The sequence below is a fragment of the Pelmatolapia mariae genome, linkage group LG4 (assembly GCF_036321145.2).
Source record: "Pelmatolapia mariae isolate MD_Pm_ZW linkage group LG4, Pm_UMD_F_2, whole genome shotgun sequence".
Taxonomy (NCBI): Eukaryota; Metazoa; Chordata; class Actinopteri; order Cichliformes; family Cichlidae; genus Pelmatolapia; species Pelmatolapia mariae.
Window position 1 is genome coordinate 27,602,874 of NC_086230.1, and position 21,658 is coordinate 27,624,531.

Below are 21,658 nucleotides of genomic sequence, written 5' to 3' on the forward strand. Positions count from 1 at the left end.
GGAAAAAAAGAGTTGGTACAATGCTTAGAGACTTGAACATCAATATTTGGTATGAGTACCTTTATTCTTCAATACAAGCCGAACTCTCTTGGGAAAGATTTCTTTTAATTTCTTTAAGTAGTCTCCAGGAATAGTTCTCCAGGATCCATGGGATGAAATTAGATTCATATTTACTTTTGACAAGATCCCCATCATCATTCGCTGAAATGAAGCCCCGCATTATGACAGAGCCTCTACTGTGCAGATGGCTGTAGATGCTCTTGTGTAATTTGGCATACCTCAGTCTTTTCTCCCAGTGTCCTTTCCTTAAGAATGACTTCTTGACAGACACACTTACACTGAGGCTGTTTCTGATCAGACTTCAGCAAACAGTAGATGAACCAACTAAAGGGCCAAGTGCATCTCTCGGATCCTCTGTCAGCTGATTTTTACTTAACTTTTTTTAAGGAAAGGACTTTCAGATACTGTTTTATCAGCTATAGATAGTTTTTTAACCCTTCACTTGTCCAGTTTACTCAAATTCCTTAAGGATACACTGTTCACCATGCCAAGATATGGAAGGTTTTTGACTCTCTTTGCAAATCACCTTGTTAGTGCAAAATTACAATTTTATCTTAGTCAAACTGTGTTATCTTTGGCATTTTTCATAGATTCAGTCTAAACAAACGAGAACAAATTATGTATTTTTGCAAAAGGTTGCTAGGAACAAAGTGCCTATAGATCTAATTCAAAATTGTGACTTTGCTAAGTTGGCTATTATGTCCGATAAATCCCTTGAATTAGGTGCCCTTTTTATGCTAGAATAATAGGTCTAAGGGGAGTTAAAAGTACTGAAAAAGCCGCCAATGTCGAAAGAAAAACTTTATAAGACCACTTGGAAGCAAAATGTAAAGAACAGAGGGGTGACTCAAAACTTTTTCTTAGTACTATCTATGAGTTTAACAAAGTTTGGAAACCCAGTTCAAACACAGACTGGCACATCCTTTAGGTGGTTTACATGTAGCAACATGTTGATCATATGAGACAGAAGTCACATTTGTATTCATGTTGCAAACAGGGAGAACGTTGTGATTATACTTGAGCAAAGCTGGTTTCTGTGCTGGAAGTCTGTCACTGTCCTCAAACAGGTGCAATAGATGATGTGTTTAGATGTGTTTGTATTTGAGCAGGTGTGATTTTGTCACACAAATCAGCATTTGCAAAATTAAGATATGATTACGGTTACATTTTTCTGAGGAGGAAGAGTAACCTTATCCAATGAGAGCTCTTTAACAGGTTAAATGTCAAACCCTGAAATGACTCAAGGGGTGTTCAACAGTTTAATCTCCAAGACAGCTGAGGGGCTGTATGCAAATTGCAGATATTCTCAGATGAGACACTGCTCCACCAATAGACCAAAGTGTCATAGCGTCTATTTTTAAACATCTCCCTTCATTACAGCTAAATCATTCTTAAAAATGTTCTACAAAAGAAAGAAAGAAAGAAAACGGGATGCCATTAAGCATTTTTTCCCTGCTTAAGTACCCCTTAGCTGATGTTTGAAAGAGCTATCTGTAAAACCCATTAGTGCTCAGTGATGGCAATAACGGCGTTACAAGTAACGGCGTTACTAACGGCGTTATTTTTTTCAGTAACGAGTAATCTAACTAATTACTATTTCTATCGTTACAACGCTGTTACCGTTACTAACAAGAAAATGCGGTGCGGTCGCGTTACTATTTTTCAACAAACAGACGGTTGAAGCTGTCTTCAGCTTATCGCATCTTATATCAGTTGCGCAGAAGTAGCTGTAAGTAATCTGGGTGCTACAGCTTTAAGCAGCTGCGCGCGCTCCCGCGGACACTTTCTGGCAGACGATCACTTTTCGGCACAACACCTGGAGCTATGGGGGCAAAACAATCGCATGAGTGCTGCTGTTTGACTGAGAAAGAATAAAGTAGTCGTGGTAAGCCAATCACATGACCACTTCAAGATGACAAAGCAACAAGGTGATATATACCAGTTTTTAAATTGTGTTGATAGGCCACGTAAAACCAGAGTCATGATAAACAATATACAGGCGTGTTTTTTCCTGAATAGTTTCGTCATGTTTACTGTCTAAGGACAGTGCTAGCAAGCGCTCTCTGCGCTTGGATTTTATCGGATTTTATGTTTTTTGCCTGATTTTAGATCAATTGTGTTAATACAGTATGTCAAAATGAAAACATAACTGTAAATTCAGACACGTGAGGTTGTGCTGAAAAGGATGATACCAAACAAGGCAAAGTAAATTTAAAGGTGAAATGTAGAGGGAAAATCAAAAAGTAGTTAAAAATGGCCAATTATACCCTGGACCCTGGAGGATTTAACGTTTTTTTTAAGTAACGCAATAGTTACTTTTCAAGCAATTAATTACTTTTAGAATCTTGTAACTCAGTTACTAACTCAGTTATTTTTTTGAAGAGGTAACTAGTAACTATAATTAATTACTTTTTCAAAGTAACTTGCCCAACACTGTTAGTGCTACACTGGAACCCTTGCAAAATAAAATGTGCGTAAGTTGAAATAATAAGTAAAAGTAATCAACATTAAATCATAGCAATCATAGCAAAAAAAATCCAAAATGACAGTGGGTTTCCCCAAATTAATCATCCTTTATCTTTTAGAAAACAGTCTGTATATTTCAGTATTTAATGATAAAGTAGCTTCTTAAAATAACATTTAAAGTAATTGTTTTCTTTTTTAAGGCAGTAGAGATGGACAGGAAATGGGGAAAGAGTGCAGGGGAATAATATGCAGCAAAGGTCCAGCCAGCTGAGAGCTGAACCAAGCACTCAGCTGCTAAGGGCCCATGTGCCATCCTAAACTGTCTGATCAAAAAAGCGTACATAATTTTGGTATTACTTTTCTACAGAGAGGAAGAAACTTTAATTTGGGAATAGTCTCACATTATTTGAGGCTATTTTATTACCTCTGATTATTACTGTACTTTGTTTTTTAATCGATTTAAGAAATTGGAAAGTACACAGTTAATATGCAAGGTGACTTGAGTAATTACACATTTTCTCTTTTTTTTAACTAATGTGAAAAGTAAAATCTTTCAAACCCAGAAAATATTTCACTGTTCTTTTTTTTTGTTAATAATCGCACCCTATCTTAAAGCTATGCTGGCTAACCAGTAGCCCCGAGTCTTCAGAGCTTCATGTAGAAGTCCTTGTAAAAGATAAATAACTCATACGCTTCCAGAGATATTGAACTGCAGTTCAAGTAACCACACCATAATTCAGCGATCACATAATATCCTACAGGGATTTTTCAAAACATGTTTTAAAATTGTATCCAGTTTAATGTAAAATAGTTCTTCATGAATACTGCGTATGAATCAGATTTGGTTTAACCGAGTCAGTTCCAAGTTGCTGCAAATACGTCTGGAGACTGAAGCTAATTTGTAGTCATGTGTTGTTTTTGAAGCTCTAAAATATATTTACACAAAGCAGCACTTAATTGTCCTAAACGGCTAAAAAGCTTGCAGGAAATATAAAAAAAAAAGTTGGGATAGGTGCAAAATCATACTTTAATTTTTGTTCATAAAAGTTTGCCATCTCAGAACTAATTGTTTTAAATAGCAAGCTATAAAAAGCCATATTACAAACTGGTTTTCGTCCTCTGGGCTTGAGAAAAGTGTGATCTTCTGTCTTATTATCAGCACACATTTTCCAAGGCAGAATCAGTGATTGTATGGAGGGGTGTCGGGGGGCAACATATGGTGCCATCCAGACTACGTCTTTTCCGCATGCATAAGAACAGCACGGCTCTGTCTAGGCTCTAAACCAGCATACCTGGAGCCTGGACTCACATATCAAAATAATTTGACAAATTTTGAAATAAGCAACCAAGAGTCGGAGAACAGAGCAGCTGTTGTACTTGCACTGATAACAACAGTTCATCAAAGTACAAATGTGAGGAATAAAATAAACGAAAACTTTTTTGACAATTTATTTACAGATAAATGTGTGTCTTTAGTTTGGATCTATTTTATTAAAAGGGGATAAATTCTCCCTTACATGAACAACAGACTGCAAGTCACATGTCAGCTGTCAGCTTAGGTCTTTGCTGTGCGCTGAAGTGCAACTTTTATCATAAGACATGCTGTAATGCAAAGTGTTTGATCATTTGGCCTTTGATGAGCTTTTTAAGGTTAGAGACAGCTGTCCAGCAAGCATCGAGCACACCTGATAAATTCTACAGTAGTATGTACCCAACACTTTATCATACACACAAGAAGCTACGTGTTGTTTACTTTAAATTCCCAGTTTTGGTACACTGGTGCATGTGATTCATACTACATATATATATATATATATATATATATATATATATATACACACACACACACACACACACACACACAGCCACAGAGTCACAAACTATATATGTGTGTGTGTGTGTATGTGTTGTTTTAGGTGTTGTGTGTATTAGTCGAACGGCACGCTGAATTGTTGTGGTGTGCAGATTCTCTCTGACATGCAGTCACAATCACGCAGCCTTATCTCTGCTCACCTTCTGCTGACTCCCCGAGGCAGCCAGCTCTGCTGCGTCCTCAGCTCCAGCACAGCTATGCTGCGTTTCTGTGTGTCTGTGTATGTATGTGCACATCCTCCTCATCTGGTTCAGATATTTTTAGATTTCTTAAATGCTACACAGTCTGTAACTCAGAGTGTGGAAATATAAAAAAAGAGGCTTTGACGCTCCTGATTCTGTCAGTCTGAATATGTACAGTATCAGTATCTGTGTTTGGTGTAGATGTTTATAGGTTTATTGCATAGATAAAGAATATAATATTTAAATAAGAGTGTATATGAGTGTGTGTGTGTGTCTTTGTCTGCGTGTTACTCGCAGCGAATCTTCTCCATGTCGGCGTGTGTTTCCGTCCCTCCATGCTTCACTGAGCTGACATGAGTCCAGGCTCTTTTTTTCTCTTTCCCGTCTCCCCTCCTACCTCTTTCTTCTTCCTCTCCCTTTCTCTGGCATGGAAACTGGACATGTGGGGCAGCTAGTCATACTGAAAGATGAATGTGCCAGTGATTAAGAGAGTCCTCTCTGTTATCATGGGCAATAATATGTAGAGAAGCTTGCTGACAGGGCTGAATGAAGAGAAATAGTCCAGATGTTTGGGTGACAATGGGAGTTCAGGTGCAAATTTATGCACTTTAGTGTTCATTTTTATGGTAATGTTCCATAATGATATTAAATATTCATAGCGAATACTCGTGTGTTTGTTTTGAGATTGAAGAATTACTTTACTGAAGATGAAATAAAGTAAACAGCTCAACAAGAAGTGAACTTTTTAAACTCAATATTTTTTAAGATGTCATGGCTCTTTTATGACTCCTAATGCTGGCTATATTTCATTCTGTCTATAGAGAAAAACGGCTACAATGCTCACAATATTTCAATGCCACAGAAAGTTTTTTAGTCAAAAGTACTCTTGGTGGATACATATTTTACAGAAATTGATGTATGTTTGGAAAATATTACTACTACTACTACTATGTCTGTGAAGGTTCTCAGTCATCCAGGTCATCGTAGTCAAAGGAGTTTGCAAAGAAAAGCGTCTGGACTTCTTTAAGTTTAACTACTACTACTACAACTAAGGCTGCATTTCTAAGTCAAGCAAGGTGACGCTTTGTTTCATCATTTCAAGAAAATTTAGCCAGGTAAATCAAATCTTTTTTAAAAGTAAAAGTACAAGACAAAAGTCCAGCTAACATATGTAACACATATTCTTTACATCAAATCACGTTAAATATTTAAGGTGCAGATGTGTAGGAGTTTTACCTCCACTTGATCCATATGATATGCTTGCTATGAACCTGTATTGAGTGCATATATGTGTAGAAAGAAGCTTGTTGACAATAACCTGTTAAAAATATAATTATGACCTCTAACTTTTCCTACATCCCTTCCTTTACAAGTCTATAACTGTATTCTTTGTTTGCTTATGAATGTGCTATTGCAAAAATTCCCTGTTATACGCCTCAACGCTTTGACAATAAAGGCTCAGACAGCATATCATGTTGCAGAAATTAAAGTTGCAACAAAACATAATCTGGTCAACACAACATTAGTAGTCCAAACTGGCTTTACGCTTCCATTTAAATTTAATAGCAATAGTTCTGCTGTTTCTACAAGTCCAATCTAAGTGTGAAGTCAGTAAAAACAAATGAAGTTGAATGTTTTGTAAAGGCCAAACAAAAGCTATTGCAAATCTTCATAATTCTCCCACAATCTGAAGTTACTGCAGAACCAATTATAAGTCCATCGGGTCTTTGACTGCTGGGATGACTGGCATGAAAACAATATAGAATTATGACTTTTATCTTTTCAGGGTTTGGGTAATAGTATTTTAATATGGGTTTTAACGTTCAATGCAGTAGTCTAATAATTAAATATCGGTGAAATGTCTGGCTTGATTTGTGACTACCATCAATCCAGATGTCAGGTTTGCAGCTTTAATTACTGCTTAAACTGGAATAGTGTTTATGTTTGCTGCTGACACCCATGACTGCGTATGATCTATTTTATTACAGGGCTCAGCAATGCATGTAAATGTGTTTTTTAACTTCAATGTTTTGTTGCATGTGTGTATGTTAGCATGCACACTGCATGCATAACCATGTGTGCATGCATGTATGAAGCAAATTTCTACTTTGTTTCTCCTCTACTGCTAAGTAGGGAGGCCTCAGATCAACCAGTCCTTAGAGGGAGAAAGGTCCTTAATCCTTTATGCTGTAATTAGTATTGGTATTAATTTTGGCCAAGGACATGCATCAATGTAAGGAGTCAGTCAATTAAAACTTACCCCGCCCCCGAACGTAAATGCCTCACGCGCGTGCACACACACATACTTCCTTGTACTCCCTCATTTACTTGCAGACCCCCCTCTTTTTCCAGAGCGAATGATGAAATCCTGTTGGAAGGGTCCAGAGGGGGGGGATCAGGACTGTGGACAGCACCCTGTCCTGATGTGACCCAGCAAAGCCTGTGGATCCGCAAATCATTCTGACAACACGATGTTTGGCTGTGTGTGGTTGTTTGTGTTTTCTGTTAATCTTCCTTAGCATTGTGAGGCGGCATGAATGTGTCCTACGGATACATCCTCCATGAGACAGAAACCACGCATGATAGAATTAGCATTTGTGTGTGCGTGTGCCTGTGTGTGTTTGTGAGGATTTTTTTTCTAGTCGTCCTTATCTTACTTTGCTTTGATATGTGAACATTTTTGCAGTGTGTGTGTTAGTTTATGTTTGTGTTAGTGTGAGCCTCCTCTTCATGGTTAGACTCTTCATCGCAGTCTCTGTCTGACTCTATCTCTCCGGCTCTGTTTTTAAAAAGCGTGAGGAATTGGATTAAAGGCAAGGATTTTCTGCATGAATGCATTTGCACATCTGCATTTTATTTTTGCGCTGCCTTGCAATTTCGCTATTTTTTCCCCCTGAACAGACTAAAATTACTTCACTCTCTTTATACATGCCTTTGGACATACATGTACAGACGTTGTTGGTGTGTGGTGTTTATGTAGTGACCGCAGTGTCTACTCTGATCCTTGTAAATGGTTGATGTTGCTGCTGGGTTGTTTCTGTGTCTAATTCCAGGAAGCACTTGCTTCAGCTAATGTCATTTCACAGTTCAAGCAAACATTAAAACCTCTCCAGAGAGTATTGTCTGTAACAAAACAAAACAAAAAATTATTTGAATAAACAAGAATATGTAAAGTACAAATCACTGATAAGCTACAAGGATATATATATAGAAAGGGACTTATTTTATAAGCATAACCACAGTTTATCTAAAGCACTGTCTTCCATGTCCTTTTTTTTCCTGGTGTGGGTGTTTAAATCTCCTGAAATGTGATGTGGCCGTCGAGTCCTGCACTTTGCCATTTTTTTCCACTCCCAACCCCCATCCCCTGTCCTTCTTTCCCCCTGTTCTCCACTTTGCCCCAGGGTCCAGACCTCTGTGTGACGGCAGTTCAGATTCTGGGAAAAGGTCGACAGGCATACCAGGCTGACACACAGGACCCACTGGAGCAAAAAAACGTGAGGTGTGGCTCTTACCGGGCCACAGAGAAAGGGTCACGTTTCTCAGAAATCATCCAATGTCTGTGTTTACTCGGGTTCTGACAGGTTGACTGGCTGTGTCTGCAGAGAAGGCCAAGCGATTCTCGCTATCAGCCCCTATCTGCCCTGTCTGCTACACAGACCCGTACAGCCACAGCTGCCGCAGACATATCTGCTAGATGAGTCGTACCGTTTGCCAGTTTGCTAAATGTCAGAAAATATCAGGCGGTTTTCAACAGTATTTTGTCAATTTGGTCACCTAGCATGACTCTCTTTTTTGTGTTTCTTATTTATCATTGCCCTCGTTTTGTCTGGTCGTGTGCTTGTTTTTTATTCTCCATTTTCAAACAGAGTTAAACCGCTGGTCTTTTCAGTGTAATATATGTAAGCATATTACAGAGAAATGCTTTTTCCTTCTCCCTGAACATACAGTGAGGAACATCAGACATGTTGTAGATTCTAAGTAAAATCGGGAAATGTACTGTACAACCCAATGAGCCACTTTCTTTCTCTTTCACTCTGTCTTTTTTGGACAATTTTACCCTCTTCCCCCACTGGCTCTTTGCTAAAAGACTCATGAAAGGCTTTCTTTCTGGGCAGAAAAGAGTCCCTTTAACCCCCCCTCATCTCACCTCCACCTTAGCCATCATCTGTTCCCCATCATTACAGGCCTTTGGAAAGGCAAAATTACAGCAGAGTGACATATTACCAGCTGTATCTAAGGGCAGGAATGGAGGTTAGAGAGGGAAAAGGTAGTCTGGAGTAAAGGGGAGATAGAGATGAGCAGGAGTAATAAGGAAGATGGGGGTTCTAAAAGGGGAAGAATCACATCAGCAAGACTGAGACAGAGAAAAGCTTAGGAAAGAGGCTGACTTGAACAGAGAGAGTGGGTGGTATGTGTGAGAGGCAGACGTAGACAAACACTGTCATTTACAGAGCGAAGCAGAGCTGTCTGCTAATGGACACATGATATATGGCCCCAGAAAGTTTGCAGTTCCTCAGTTCCCAAAGTTCACATATACCTCCAATTCTTCACAACCAAGCCCTCAGACACCAGAAGCGTCTTTGCAGAAGGTCATTGCATTTTTGTCCAGAGCATTTTATAGTATAATTTTGGGGGAATTTGAGCTAATCTCATGAGAGGCCTCGTGTCACATCGAATGAGAGGAAGCAACCGCAAAGTAGTCTGACAATGTTGGAGCATTTGCTAGTGCATGGAGCAGTGGAACTCTAGAGACCCTTAGTGTGTCATACATAAAACTGAAGTAGACAAGCTTTTGTAAACAGATGTAAACTAGGCGGAATGAGACAAAAGTGAGGGTGAGGGGAGGGCATGTATGGTGCACTAAGCACACACGCGGTCATAAACGCATGTCTTTTTGCCTCTGTTTCATATCGCATCTGCATACAGTAACATCTTAGCATTGTTATTTTATGAAAATTTAACTGTCATCAGATACAACATATTAATGCATCAATATATTACCTGCAGAATAGCAGTCTTTTCTAATTTCTGTAAGTCTTTATGCTGATTGCAAAGTTGGACTTTTAAGGAAACAAAAATGTAGTTAACTCAGTTCTTATTTTTCATTCTCAGAATTGCATTTTGTTTGCAGTCTGTATACGATTTGTCATGTTTAAATTTACCACAAAAGTTCTCAAATTTAAAACGGGTACAGGGAGGGTAGACTGAATACTTTTTTGTTGAAAAAAGTAATATTTGGTTTAAAAATTTCCCCTCAACTGTTTTGTTGCTCCACCTTTATTACTGCCTGACTTCTCAATTTACCTACAGCCCTGTATGTATGCCAGCTTTATGCAAATAATCCTAGTTCCCTCATAGCATGGCCAAAGCGGACTACTACAGCTCCTTCTGACAAACACACACGCACACACACCATGCCATTTAGAGAGCGAGGGAGGCAACTCATGGATGATTTTCATTGTTATTCATGTATTAATTTATTCGCTCATGGCAGACGTGAAACAGGGCTGTAATATGCAGATGTGGGTTTGTTTCTCGATGGGAATTTTCTGGTCCACTGCCTCTAGCTGCCACTAATAATAAAGACAGGCAAGAGAGGTGGAGGAGGAAAAGGGATGAGGGAGAAAATGCAGTTATAGGAGGGAAGGTTAGAGTTGTCAGCATGCCTCCAGTCATACACCGGTTCTCAAACAAATCTTCTACACCCTATACTACATATACACACACACACACACACGCAGGCGGTGACCAGGTGTGATCTAGCTGTGAATGGTCTTGTCCTTGACATGAAGGTGAGCATGTAGTGTTGTCTTCTCTATACTGTTGACAAGACTTCTGACCAGCTGCAGGCTGTTGCTCTTCTGTCTTTAGCTCGGTAGTAGAAACTGATTTAAAACTGGCTATACTTCATGATAAGATTAAATCCACAGTTTAATATCATTTTTTTTAACCTCCCACCCGAAAGATAGATATACCGAAAAATATCAACAATGATCTTTAGCAGAAGCTTGCTGAAACATACTACAGTCAACTACTTCTTGACCCCTTCTCAAGAACGGCATATGTTTTTCAGCTGACAAGAAAAATAAATATCTCCATAATGCAACTAATAAAAAGCTAATGCATTTTTATGTGATGTGTGTGCAATCTGGGTAAGAATATAAGCACTTGTACAAACTATCTTTGTCACTACCAAGACACAAATAGCCAAAGAAATACCCTGTGGGCTGTGAGTCTTGCTGTTTTCTGTGCATGCTGTTGTGGTGTTGCACTGGGGTTAGGCCCTGCAGGGGGGGTCATAGGCGTTGAACATTGGCATGCTTGAGGAGGAATAATGTCAAGAACAAGATGCTAACAGGCCACAAAGGATTTAGTCTATTTTCTTTTGTCGCTGCATTTATAAGAAATATTAACCCCCTCCTGTCTGTCTGATTGAGCAGTAGAATGACAAGCAGAGGGAAAGAAGGGGAGAGAAGTCCAAGCACACTTCATGCAGAATGAAAGTCTAATTCAGCCACACAGCAACATAGCTCCAGGTTGAGCTTTTTAGAGATAAAATGGAAGGAAAAAATGAAAGACCTGTGGCACCATAAAAAGGAGACTAAGATGTAAAGAAACCTGTGATATATACATGCTGCCGTAATCCTACGTCATGGCCAAATATAACATTTAACCTCACAAATTTCAATTAATCACTACATAAATCTGTTTATGCATTTTTTTTCTGAGAATAAATTCAGATTCTGTTAATAAACACTCGATATCCTACATGTGCTGCTATATATAATAAACACACAGGCTTTCTTAAGATAATTTGGTTTTGTGTAGAAACACTGGGAAGCAAGGTGAGTCATATTGGGTTGAAAGCTAAATAACAACAGTGTCAGCCGTACAAGAGGTTTGGCAATCAGCACAGAACGAGCGAGTCAGTGAGTGACAAGTGACAACTAACAAACCTCTAAAGAGTCTGAAAACAGGCAAAAGGTAAACAAAATAAAATTTAAAATCTATCAAGGGTACCATTTGCTGACAAGATTTCTAGGTTTAATCTGCTCCATAAATGAGAAAATAAGCATGCATCAAGTTTACCCTCACTGTAACTACATCCAAGTAAACATGCAGTGAAAACATTGTTTGGGTCCCTAAAATAACTTAAATTACTGTCTTGCTTTTGAATGCTTCCATCAACTAATGGATTGACATCCATGTTTTTGCAAACTTATGTAGTATAGAGTATGTAGTGAAGACTTCAAAAGGATTCAGCTTATGGGTGCAGAACAGTTACCAAAACAGTGTAACTATATGGTCACTGTACACACCAAGCTGGATGTCTTTTTTTCTGCAGGACTGCCTTAATATATCAGGTCAAAAGTGCTGGAAAGATTCCCATATTGACCTGATGACATCATGCAGTTGCTGCAATTTTGTGGGCTGCACATCCAATTCCTCCAGATCCCAAAGATGCTTGATGAGATCAAGATCTGTTGACTGTGGTACAGTGAAGTCATTGTGATGTTCAAGAAACTAGTTTGATGATTTGAGCTTTGTGGCATGTTATCCTGCTCAAGGCTGTATTCAGGGGATTGGTACACTGTGGTCATAAAGAGATAGATATGGTAGATGACAATACTCAAGTTGGGTGTGGCATCAATACTTAGTTCACTAGCTGGGCCCGTGTCCTCATTTTAGGTTTGACTGCATTTTAGTAGGTAAAGGTGAATGCTTGGACATGAATTGAGCTGCGGTTTGGTGAAGGCCTTGAAGGGGACTGGCGATGGCCTGGCAGATCCCCATGGACTAAATAGAAGTGAAGAAGTTAAAGAATTGAGAAGGGGAGGCAGGTTGGGGCCCGTAAACAAGAATGACAGCTGCAGAAGTGGGAGAACCTATATACATGAGAACCAGAAGGAGCGTGTTTGGAAGCGTGGTCCCGCTCCTGAAATTCTGATACATAATCTCCAATTAATACTAAGGGACCCAAAGTGTGCTTAGAAACTAACCATTATATCACTGCAGCAGCAGCCTTAACCACTGATACAAAGCAGTATGGATCCATGCTTTAATGTCGTTTATGCCAAATTCTGACTCTACAATCCAAATGTTGCAGTAGATATCTTTTTTCCTTTGACCTATTTCTTCACAGACTTCTAGTTGGTTCATCGTTGAATCCAAATAAACATTTCTGCCAAATCTGAAGATATGCCCTCAAGTGATTTAGGATGACTTACAACTCCCTAAATATAAATACATAGAAGCTTTAAAGCAAAAAATTACTTAAAGAAAAAAATGTGTTTGCATTCAAACAAACTTACTATTAGCTCATCACATGTACATCCATGTGTGCGTGCATTGCACCATGCAATTACTAACCATTATAAATCATCCTAGTACTTATCGTCAGCGTGATGGACCTAGTACAAAGCTGTTAAAAGAAAAGATTGCCACACATGTTAAAAATACATAGCAAAGTTTTAGCTAGCATTTCACTTATGCTAATATTTAGCTTAGATTTACCAGTCAAATAAAATTATAATATTTCTGCATGATGTTTAGAGGACTACAGCAGAGAATGGAAATAATTAAGCAGCATAGCTTAGAATTGTAAATTGCTTGTAAATGGTTATGTTCTGCCATTGTAAACACAAACCTCAAAACATCCATCCTGCATGCTGACGTCTTATTCCCCTCTGATTTGTAGACACACGTGCACGGCTATCTGGAGCTGAAGCCCACAGGCATGCTCCTAGGCCGGAGTCCAAGCCGTGTCAAATCAGCAGAGTCTTCACCAGAGGCCAAATCTGTAGCGTATAATTAGCTTTTAATCAGCACCCTCATTCAGGCGAGCAGTAAAGATTAGCCCAGCTTGGGCTCTGCTTAAAATAAGCATTCATAAATGCGTGCAAAAGCCTCTGACCCATCGCATCCAATCATACACACACAATGCAAAGCTCCCTCCCTGCGGTCTTCTCTCCATTTGCTTTCCCTGCCTTTAAAGCCACTTTTCATTTTCCCTTTCCTCCTTCTGTCTCTTCCCTGAATTTGTTTTCAATTTTCCACGGATGTTGGTCGACCCATTCTAATTTTTAAAGGAAACGTTCAGCCACCTCCGTAGTTGAATTCGAGTCAGTTCTTAGCCACTGTACAAGGGCACAAGGACTTGCGCGCAAGCCTACACATAACACAACAAGCCTGACCTTAATGGCACCTTGTGCGCTGGAGGGTCTATTTGGATAATCCAATATGGAGAATTTAAAGTGAGTGTCTTTATTAAAAAAGCTGCTGGGGTTCGAGAGCGTAACATTTTAGATGAGCTCGTCTCATCTAATCCCTGCCTCTCTCTGGGGTGAGCCGCAGCGTTTATGCCAGTAATGAAGTGCAGTGAGATGAAAGCCTTTTTAATGGGATTTAGTTAAACTGGGACACAAACCAGAAAGTCGGGGAGAGGGGAGGAAAACGCTTCCTCATCATCACCGCTAACGTCATTGTTATTTCTGCTCATGGATAACTCGCTTGTAGGCTGTGATTAATTTATATATACGTGTGCCATCTTTCGTTCCCATTGGCTATGGCAAATGTCTGTCACATACCTCTTATTTTGACATTGCAATCATGTTGCTCCAGTGGATTTTCTTTGCCTCCCGTTTAATTTTTCCAATCACTTCTGTAATTTTCCTGTTTCCTCACTCACTGCTTACGTGCCTTATCTTGTGTTGGTTTGCAGCAAACAAAGACGGACTGTGTTTTCTGCAGGTTGAATCGGCACATGCCGATGGGTGACAGGCTGGGTGGGTTGCTTGTTCAAATTAAATGTCTAACAGCCAAATATGTACTTATTTATTTTAACCTTTATATGCTGAGCTGCCACTACAGCAATCTCTAAGGTTGCATGGTGCAAGACTGTGTGTGTGCTCGCGTATATGTGTGCAAAAGCCAGTTTGCCATACCGCACTGTATCTATCTAATGTTGACGCATTCCTCGTTGTGTGCAGTACTCAGTCGGTGTGCAGAAGAAAGGATCCTTTGCTGGAAGTTGAGACATAAAGTCAGCGCCCCCAGGCATTCTCTTTCTTCTGTGATCTAGAAGAAACCACAGACACACACACAGACACGGAGAGATCACAGCTTTTTTTTAAAGCAGCACAAGGCCATAACAAGCTGAAAAGGTAGATAGAAAATTCTGTATACAAATTTGTTTGTGGAAGGACGGGACTTAACAATTCATTAGAATCGTTGGTTAAGTTTAGACATCAGTCAAATGTCTGCAGTTTTAGTTTGTGGTTTTAGGCAACGGCTGATCTTTTTGTACGGCAGACATTACCAGTTGCTCCTACTTAATTTTACATGGCAGGCTTTTATGGTGAATTGTCCCATCAAGGTCTTTTTTGTCACATCAAAGAAACTGAAAATGGGAAACTGTTTAAAGTTTTAAGACATGATTTGAAAGATGATTCCAGCTTCAGAGCTTTCGGAAATGCCACACTCCAGAACCTCTGACACTGCAGACAAAGCAAAATGGGGTCTGCATACCACGAAACCAATCACTGTGTGTGCCTGTCGCGGTGATGCGTTCAGCCTGTGAGATCTGGTGTATGTGGCCAGTGCTGAGTCCAGCTTGCTCCAGCCAGGCAGCGATCCTGCTGCTGCTGCTGTGGCGAGTTTGGCTCATGACCTCCTTGGGGCTGCGCTGCCATGTTGGCCCCCTGCTTATTGTTCTGTCAACAGCATCTGTTGGTCCCGATAACAGGATTAGACCAGCCCCCTATAGGCCTGCGGGAGCTAGCCTGGATTAGCCAGCAGCGTCTATCTTTCCATATATGTGAACGTGTGTGTATGTGTGTCGAGAGTCAGTCCCTCCTGTCCTGTCAAAGAACCTACGCTAGAGCTAAATAGAGTGGAGACAGGCTTTCATCCTTTCTGTCAGCCAGTAGATAACGTCTAATTTTATTTTACCTGTCATAGTTTTCTCACTATCAACACTATATTTCACGGATCACACACAGACCATTTACTATGAGTTCACAGGACACTAGCATTAAGAACGGGCCCTGAAGTTCAAAGAAAATTGAGCATTATTATCCTGACCAACGGAGTGAAGGTCATGTCAAGGTTTGGTAAGGTTCCTGCATCACTCATGAATATTAAGTGCCTCCCCAACTTCATTACACGCTGTTCTGGTTTTCTAGGTAATAAATGGCTTCCCAGAGCAGAGAAGCAGGCACAGAAATGAACACCTGAGGTAGAATGTCATAAAAAAAAAATAAGCCTGAATGCCAAAAATATCTTAAAAATTTAAAATAGTGGCAACAATAGCTTTTAGATAGGCTGGCAATAGCCTTGGCACCTGATCCAGACAGGAGAGAGATGGAGGAAGGGCATGATCCCAGAATACACAGAAGGATATAGCAACAATGTCCCAAGCCTCATTCACTTCCCTGTGGAATACATGAATCCCTCTTCCCCTTTTCCACAGTTTTCCCTACTGAGAATATACCTGCCAAAGTGGTCATGGTCCTGTGACATTCCTGCCAAGCCCTGTATTCACTCCTGTGTTCAGTTCAGTTTGACCCAGGAATGTGGCAGTATTTTGGATTAAACTGGGGAAAAAAGCTCTCTGTTGCGTCCAAAACCAAGTTTGCTTTGTGTGTTTTTCCCATGTCTATGTGTTTCTGTGTCAAGCAGGCATGTGGGGTGAAAAATGTCTGAACTCTACCCTCAGTGCCCCAGACCAGAATAGTCTCCGCGACAAACTAAAGAGGAGAGTTTAAAAAAAAGAAGAAGCTGTTTTCGGTTATGTACCGATCCCCCAATCCCTCCTCTCTGTACTCTTTCTGTAATCTCCATCCATTCTGCTTCCAGTGCCACAATCACAGAAAGGACTTCCAGCTGCTTAAAAGATGAAGACATTGTGCAGCTTTATGTCAGGACACACTATCAGAACAAGAGTTTCTCGCCTACCCTACCGCCATTCTTCTCAGCTCGAACTGACATGCGCACTGACATGAAAATGATTTGAGCCATTCTCCAGAAAGCAGCTTCTCCTTTTCCTCTTTCATCCTGGCTTGTCAGGATTTTATATGGCTGGCAGATGCCTCACTGCAGTGTGGCGATTGTTGCTGTGTACAGTGTGTCACTACGGCTCACAGTGCCTGACTGCACCATTCATTTTCTGACCAGCCAGTTTAAACAGACGCTGTTCCGAACAGGCTGCTGATGACCGTGTCGTCGTCTCCTGTTTTCTAACGGAGTCAGAGGTGAGGAAGGGTCTGAGAAGCTGGTGGAGAAATACAGTTTTAATCTCTCCTGGCCTCTCAGTGTCCCTCGGGCCAACTGGTCACTCCTCACATTGAGCACACAGTCTGAGTATTCACGGCTTGCACAATATAGAGCATAAAACATCAATCCTTAGTTTTATAAAAGATGCCCTGTGTGTACACTCTGAGTTCACAAACATTTTTACATCAAGGTCTCTGAGTGAATGCACTTCATTGGTCAGATTCTGTGTGATGAATTCCCATCTGAGAAAATAGTTGGTTTAACTTTTACACAGATCAACTGTAGCAAGACAGGGGGGATAAAGAGCCATGTCACCCACAATGACCCTGTCATGTTGCGTAATGGGCTAAATTTATTTGCAATCTCTGCAGCATGTTAAGTTTCAGGGAGGAAATTTGGCGTGCTGGATAAAATGTTAGGGGTATCAGAGTAGAGAACAAAGCTATAGAGGTGATGGTGAACGGGTGCAGATTTCATTCACGCTTCAAGTGTGTTTAACAGTAAATGAAAGACCCTGTAAAGGTACCTGAATCTGAACATTTGTTTTTATTCTAAACCTGCCAGCTTAAGCAACTCAACAGTTGAGTTGCTTAACCTTAATAGTTGGCTTAGTTTCCATAACAGAACTCTTTCCCTGGCTTTAACTGTATTATAAATGCCAGGTGCAGATTTTGTAGAGAATAAATTCTATATATATTAAATGTTATAAAACATTTTCATTGAATATCATCAGCTGAATCATCCATTATGAGACATCTGTTAGATTTACTGTATCTGTAAATGCCTTATTAAGGAGTCATTGAGCTCCTTTGGTGCTCAGTGACTTTTTTAAACCTCTCAGGGTTCTTGGCTCAGTAACTTCTGTTAGAGTTATTGGAAAATGTACAGTCCTCTTTCAAAAACCATCTTTAGACAGATACTATTTCTTTCAGAGGAACAATACATGGAACTCCTTTAAAAACTGATGCTGACACTGATTCTAAACTCCATGTTTATTTTTTTTCACGTAGTCATGAATTTTCAGTTGACACAGGAATTCTTTTTGCATCATCTTTTTGTATTTTTATACCTGCTTATCTGGGGTGTTGTGTTGCAGACTATGAAGACTGTTATGTTGCCCCGGTCAATGTTCAGTTCATGTCCACATATAATTAGTCTTTAATATATAAAGTGGATTAGCAGTGTTTAAAATGGACAGACTTGCAGCTGTTCAAGGTTGTAAGCGATTTTTTTTTTCATTTGGTGCACAGCCTGAGGGGTTATACAGGACATGAAAGGCTCTGAAGCAACAGAAAGAATGAAAATGAATCAATGCAAGCGCTTCAATATAATTTTGTTACTCTATTCTCTTCAAGCCAATTAATCAATAATCAATGGAAGCGAATTACTGAGCTTTCTGTGAGAAGGGGATGGTTTTATAAACTGAGCTTGAGTTTTTTTCTCTCTCTCTCTCCATTGTAAAAACAAGAGTGTAGCAGGGGCTTGTAAGGCCAGTGTTTCTCGCTCCTCTCCCTCAGCCTCTCTCCCCCTGACAGAACACGTCTATCTGTTTATTGTCTCACCATCACATTGACTCCCTGTCACTGCCGCTATCTATTATTCGAACTCTTCTGTCTGTCAGGCTCTCCTGTGCTCCCTTCTTCTTCACACTGTTAGCCTGTTTCTGTCAAACCCTTTTTCATTCTGTTTCTCCTTGTTGGCCCCTGCTCTTTATCCTGACACGTTGTCTGTCTTCCTTTAATCTCTTTAACAGGCATTTTATCATATATACCACATCTGTCTCCGTGCATGCACACGGCCCAGGTGCGTGTCTGTTCTGAATCTCTGTGACGGCGAGTCCACGCAAGCTAGAGGTCCACACGGGTCCACGTCAGCACACGCACACACTTGCTTTTACACATGCATGCACAGATGGTGTGCAGGTGTACGTGTGACATAGTGCACATAACAGGCCATCGCCTCCTCCAATCCACTTCACAATATGAAACAGGATTTTCCTGTGACACAGATTGTTCATTCATCGCCTCACACTGACCCTCTTTGTGGCTCTTGTCCTTGATTTATGTCTGTCTGTTAGTGGGCCTTGGATCGCCTCTCCCTGTCTCGTAGACAAGTAGTCTTCACCAACCAAACAGTAAATGAAGTTCTGTGATTTGATTTATTTTATGCGTTTGTAGGCATAAATTATCATATTAATGGTATATACATTATAATTCCTACCACAAAAATATAGTTAGTATTAGGCTTTCTGGTGTGATTCATACTTGTACTGTAGTGACACAGTTACGCATGCATACACACTGAATTTGCGCGGTGGTGCTAGCAGACTGTTGCTATGTAGTTTGCTCTCTACAGTAAGTCTGTGTGTTTGTTTACTTGTGTGTGTGTGTGTGTGTGTGTACACAGAGGAGGGGGTGGTGCTTGCAGATTGTGCTTGGTCCACTAGACCCCTCCCAGTCAGAATAGAGCTGTCTCAGCTCATCAGCATTAGACTCGCGTGGCACCCTGATGTGCCCCGACAGTCAGCCACAGGAAATGATGGGATGTGAAACCACCCAGAGCGCCCATGTGACCTGCCATACAGGCATAGGCGGGTCTGGGGGTGTTGGATGGGATGGAAAAACAGGAAGGCAACGAGGCGATGCGTCCTCACAATAGCAGATGCAGAAGCCATAGCCTCACTTGGCACAAGACTGACAAAACACACAACACCTTTGCACACACACATATATAGACAAATTTCACACAGACATACTTAAATAGATGTGTACACATACACGTAGACACACAGTGATACTGGGTGCAGGCCATGATTGCTGTGATATTTTATCTGGCTGAATGGCAGGGAAATGAATCTCAGCATGCCTGGCTCTAGACCTTTAGGTTTGTGCCATTGTCTTTCACGCCACATGCTTCAGCTGCTCTGAAACACAAATGCAGACAAACAGACACAAACATGGAGACAGACACAAAAATACACACATTGTGGGTCCAAGCAAGTTTAGAATAGTCAGCGAGAGCAGCCTGCCTTCCAGTAAGGCTGTGGAAATACACATTGTAACAAGTCGTTTATCAAGTGAAAGCAGCTCATAGATGTTCAAGCCAACTTCCCCACATGTTCTTTCATTCATGTGTTACCATTTTTTCTCAGTTACATTTTTAGATTGGCTGACTGTATTAAAATTACTTATTAAAAATTGTATTTTATAAAATCAGAAATGTATGAAAATGATTTCAAGTGTTTCTTGTGTGATTCATATCACATCTCATAACTAAATAAAGGAAAATAAGAACAGAAGACCTTCTAAGCCTCTATGTCATGCAGTTTGTCTTCATGCAAAGTAACCCCCCCTCGCCCCCAGTAAGTCTTTAAAGGCACTAGAGATTAGACTTTTGTAACGATTTTGCTTTTTCAAAAAATGTCCCTCAAAACTATGCAGTCAGTTTCAATTTCCTCGCTTATTTTCTGTCTTGTCTGATATGTGTGACTTGAAAGCTGCTTACCTTGTTGACATCAACACCGAGAACCCGTGAGGCATGTAAGGGCACGATTAGCTGGAAACTAACCCGGCCTGGATATGCATATGTATATGCATACAATGGACAAACAATGCGTTGCTAAGGAGATACAAAATGAGTGACCAGGCACATATGCAACAAAGTTTGCCATGTTTATGTTTTGTAATAGCACAACCAAAAAGGTTTTAAAAATAAAAACCAAATAACAATCTGAATTAGAGGCCGATACACTGGTCACATAACTTCTTATAATTTTCTTTAAATATGAAGCAAAAAAAAATTGTGATGTATGAGAATAAATATTTCAGGTGGATAGCATTAGACAGACTGTGTCCGTGTAAAGGAGTCATTTCTACGATCACTAGCAGAAAGAAAAATAGAGTGAGGTTATGGGCTGGGTGGGGCTCTAACTTGGTCTTGCAGCACTCATATACAGTTTATTTCCAAGGTCCAAACCCTGCAGTCTTTCAATTTTATGGGTCCAATTTTACAGATTTTCCAGGACTACCATCAGGTGCGTCAGATGCTCTCATCTTTTGGGAGGAAAGCAAAGTCCCAGTGTTTCCACTGCATTTTCTGTGGCTCTTCACATGCCTCACAATGGATTACTTTCCCCTCTCACCTTCAATATCCTTTCACATCTCTAAGATTCAACTGCATCTCAAGGCATAGCTGTTTTTCCTTTCTTTGCTACTCTTTCCATCCTTTATATGATGGTCTGCTGCTGTACTGTAAAATTTTATAAATTGCACAAAATGGCAAGACTGGCTTCGTTTTTTTTTTTTTTTTTTCTTTGTAGTTCTCTGTTTTTGATGTGTAAACACAACAATGTAAATACAAGTCTCTCTATAGTGGCTCCAAGTGTTGAAACATTTTCACACAAACATTTGTTCATCATACTGCATATATAAAATACTAGTTTAATACCTATTATATGAATAAACAAGTGGTTTACCTGACGTTGTTTAATCACTTCCTTTTTCCCACTTTACCTCAATAAATGCCAAGTTGACCTTGTTTAGCGTGAGGATGGCCACTAGCCACATTTATTATGTGAAAGCCTGTGCTTTTAACTCTGAATAGCCTTATCTTCACTATACAAAGCAGCATTCTGCCATTGTAATGACTCTCCTACGTAAAGCATGTCCTTTATCTGACTCAACAAGCACACAAGCTTTCACTGACTGCTTCTTTGTATTATTTATTGAACCCAAAGACAAGCCAACTTTCAAGGTGAATGCTAAAAAAGTGTACAAATATATTTTCTGAGTTTTGCCACCCA

At 40.1% G+C, this 21,658-nt stretch overlaps 1 protein-coding gene across 3 annotated transcripts in view; it reads left to right on the top strand.

Moving 5' to 3' along the window:
- The window catches only part of znf385c (zinc finger protein 385C), a 138,229-nt gene that overhangs the window by 50,506 nt on the left and 66,065 nt on the right, over positions 1-21,658 (top strand). The window lies entirely within an intron of this gene.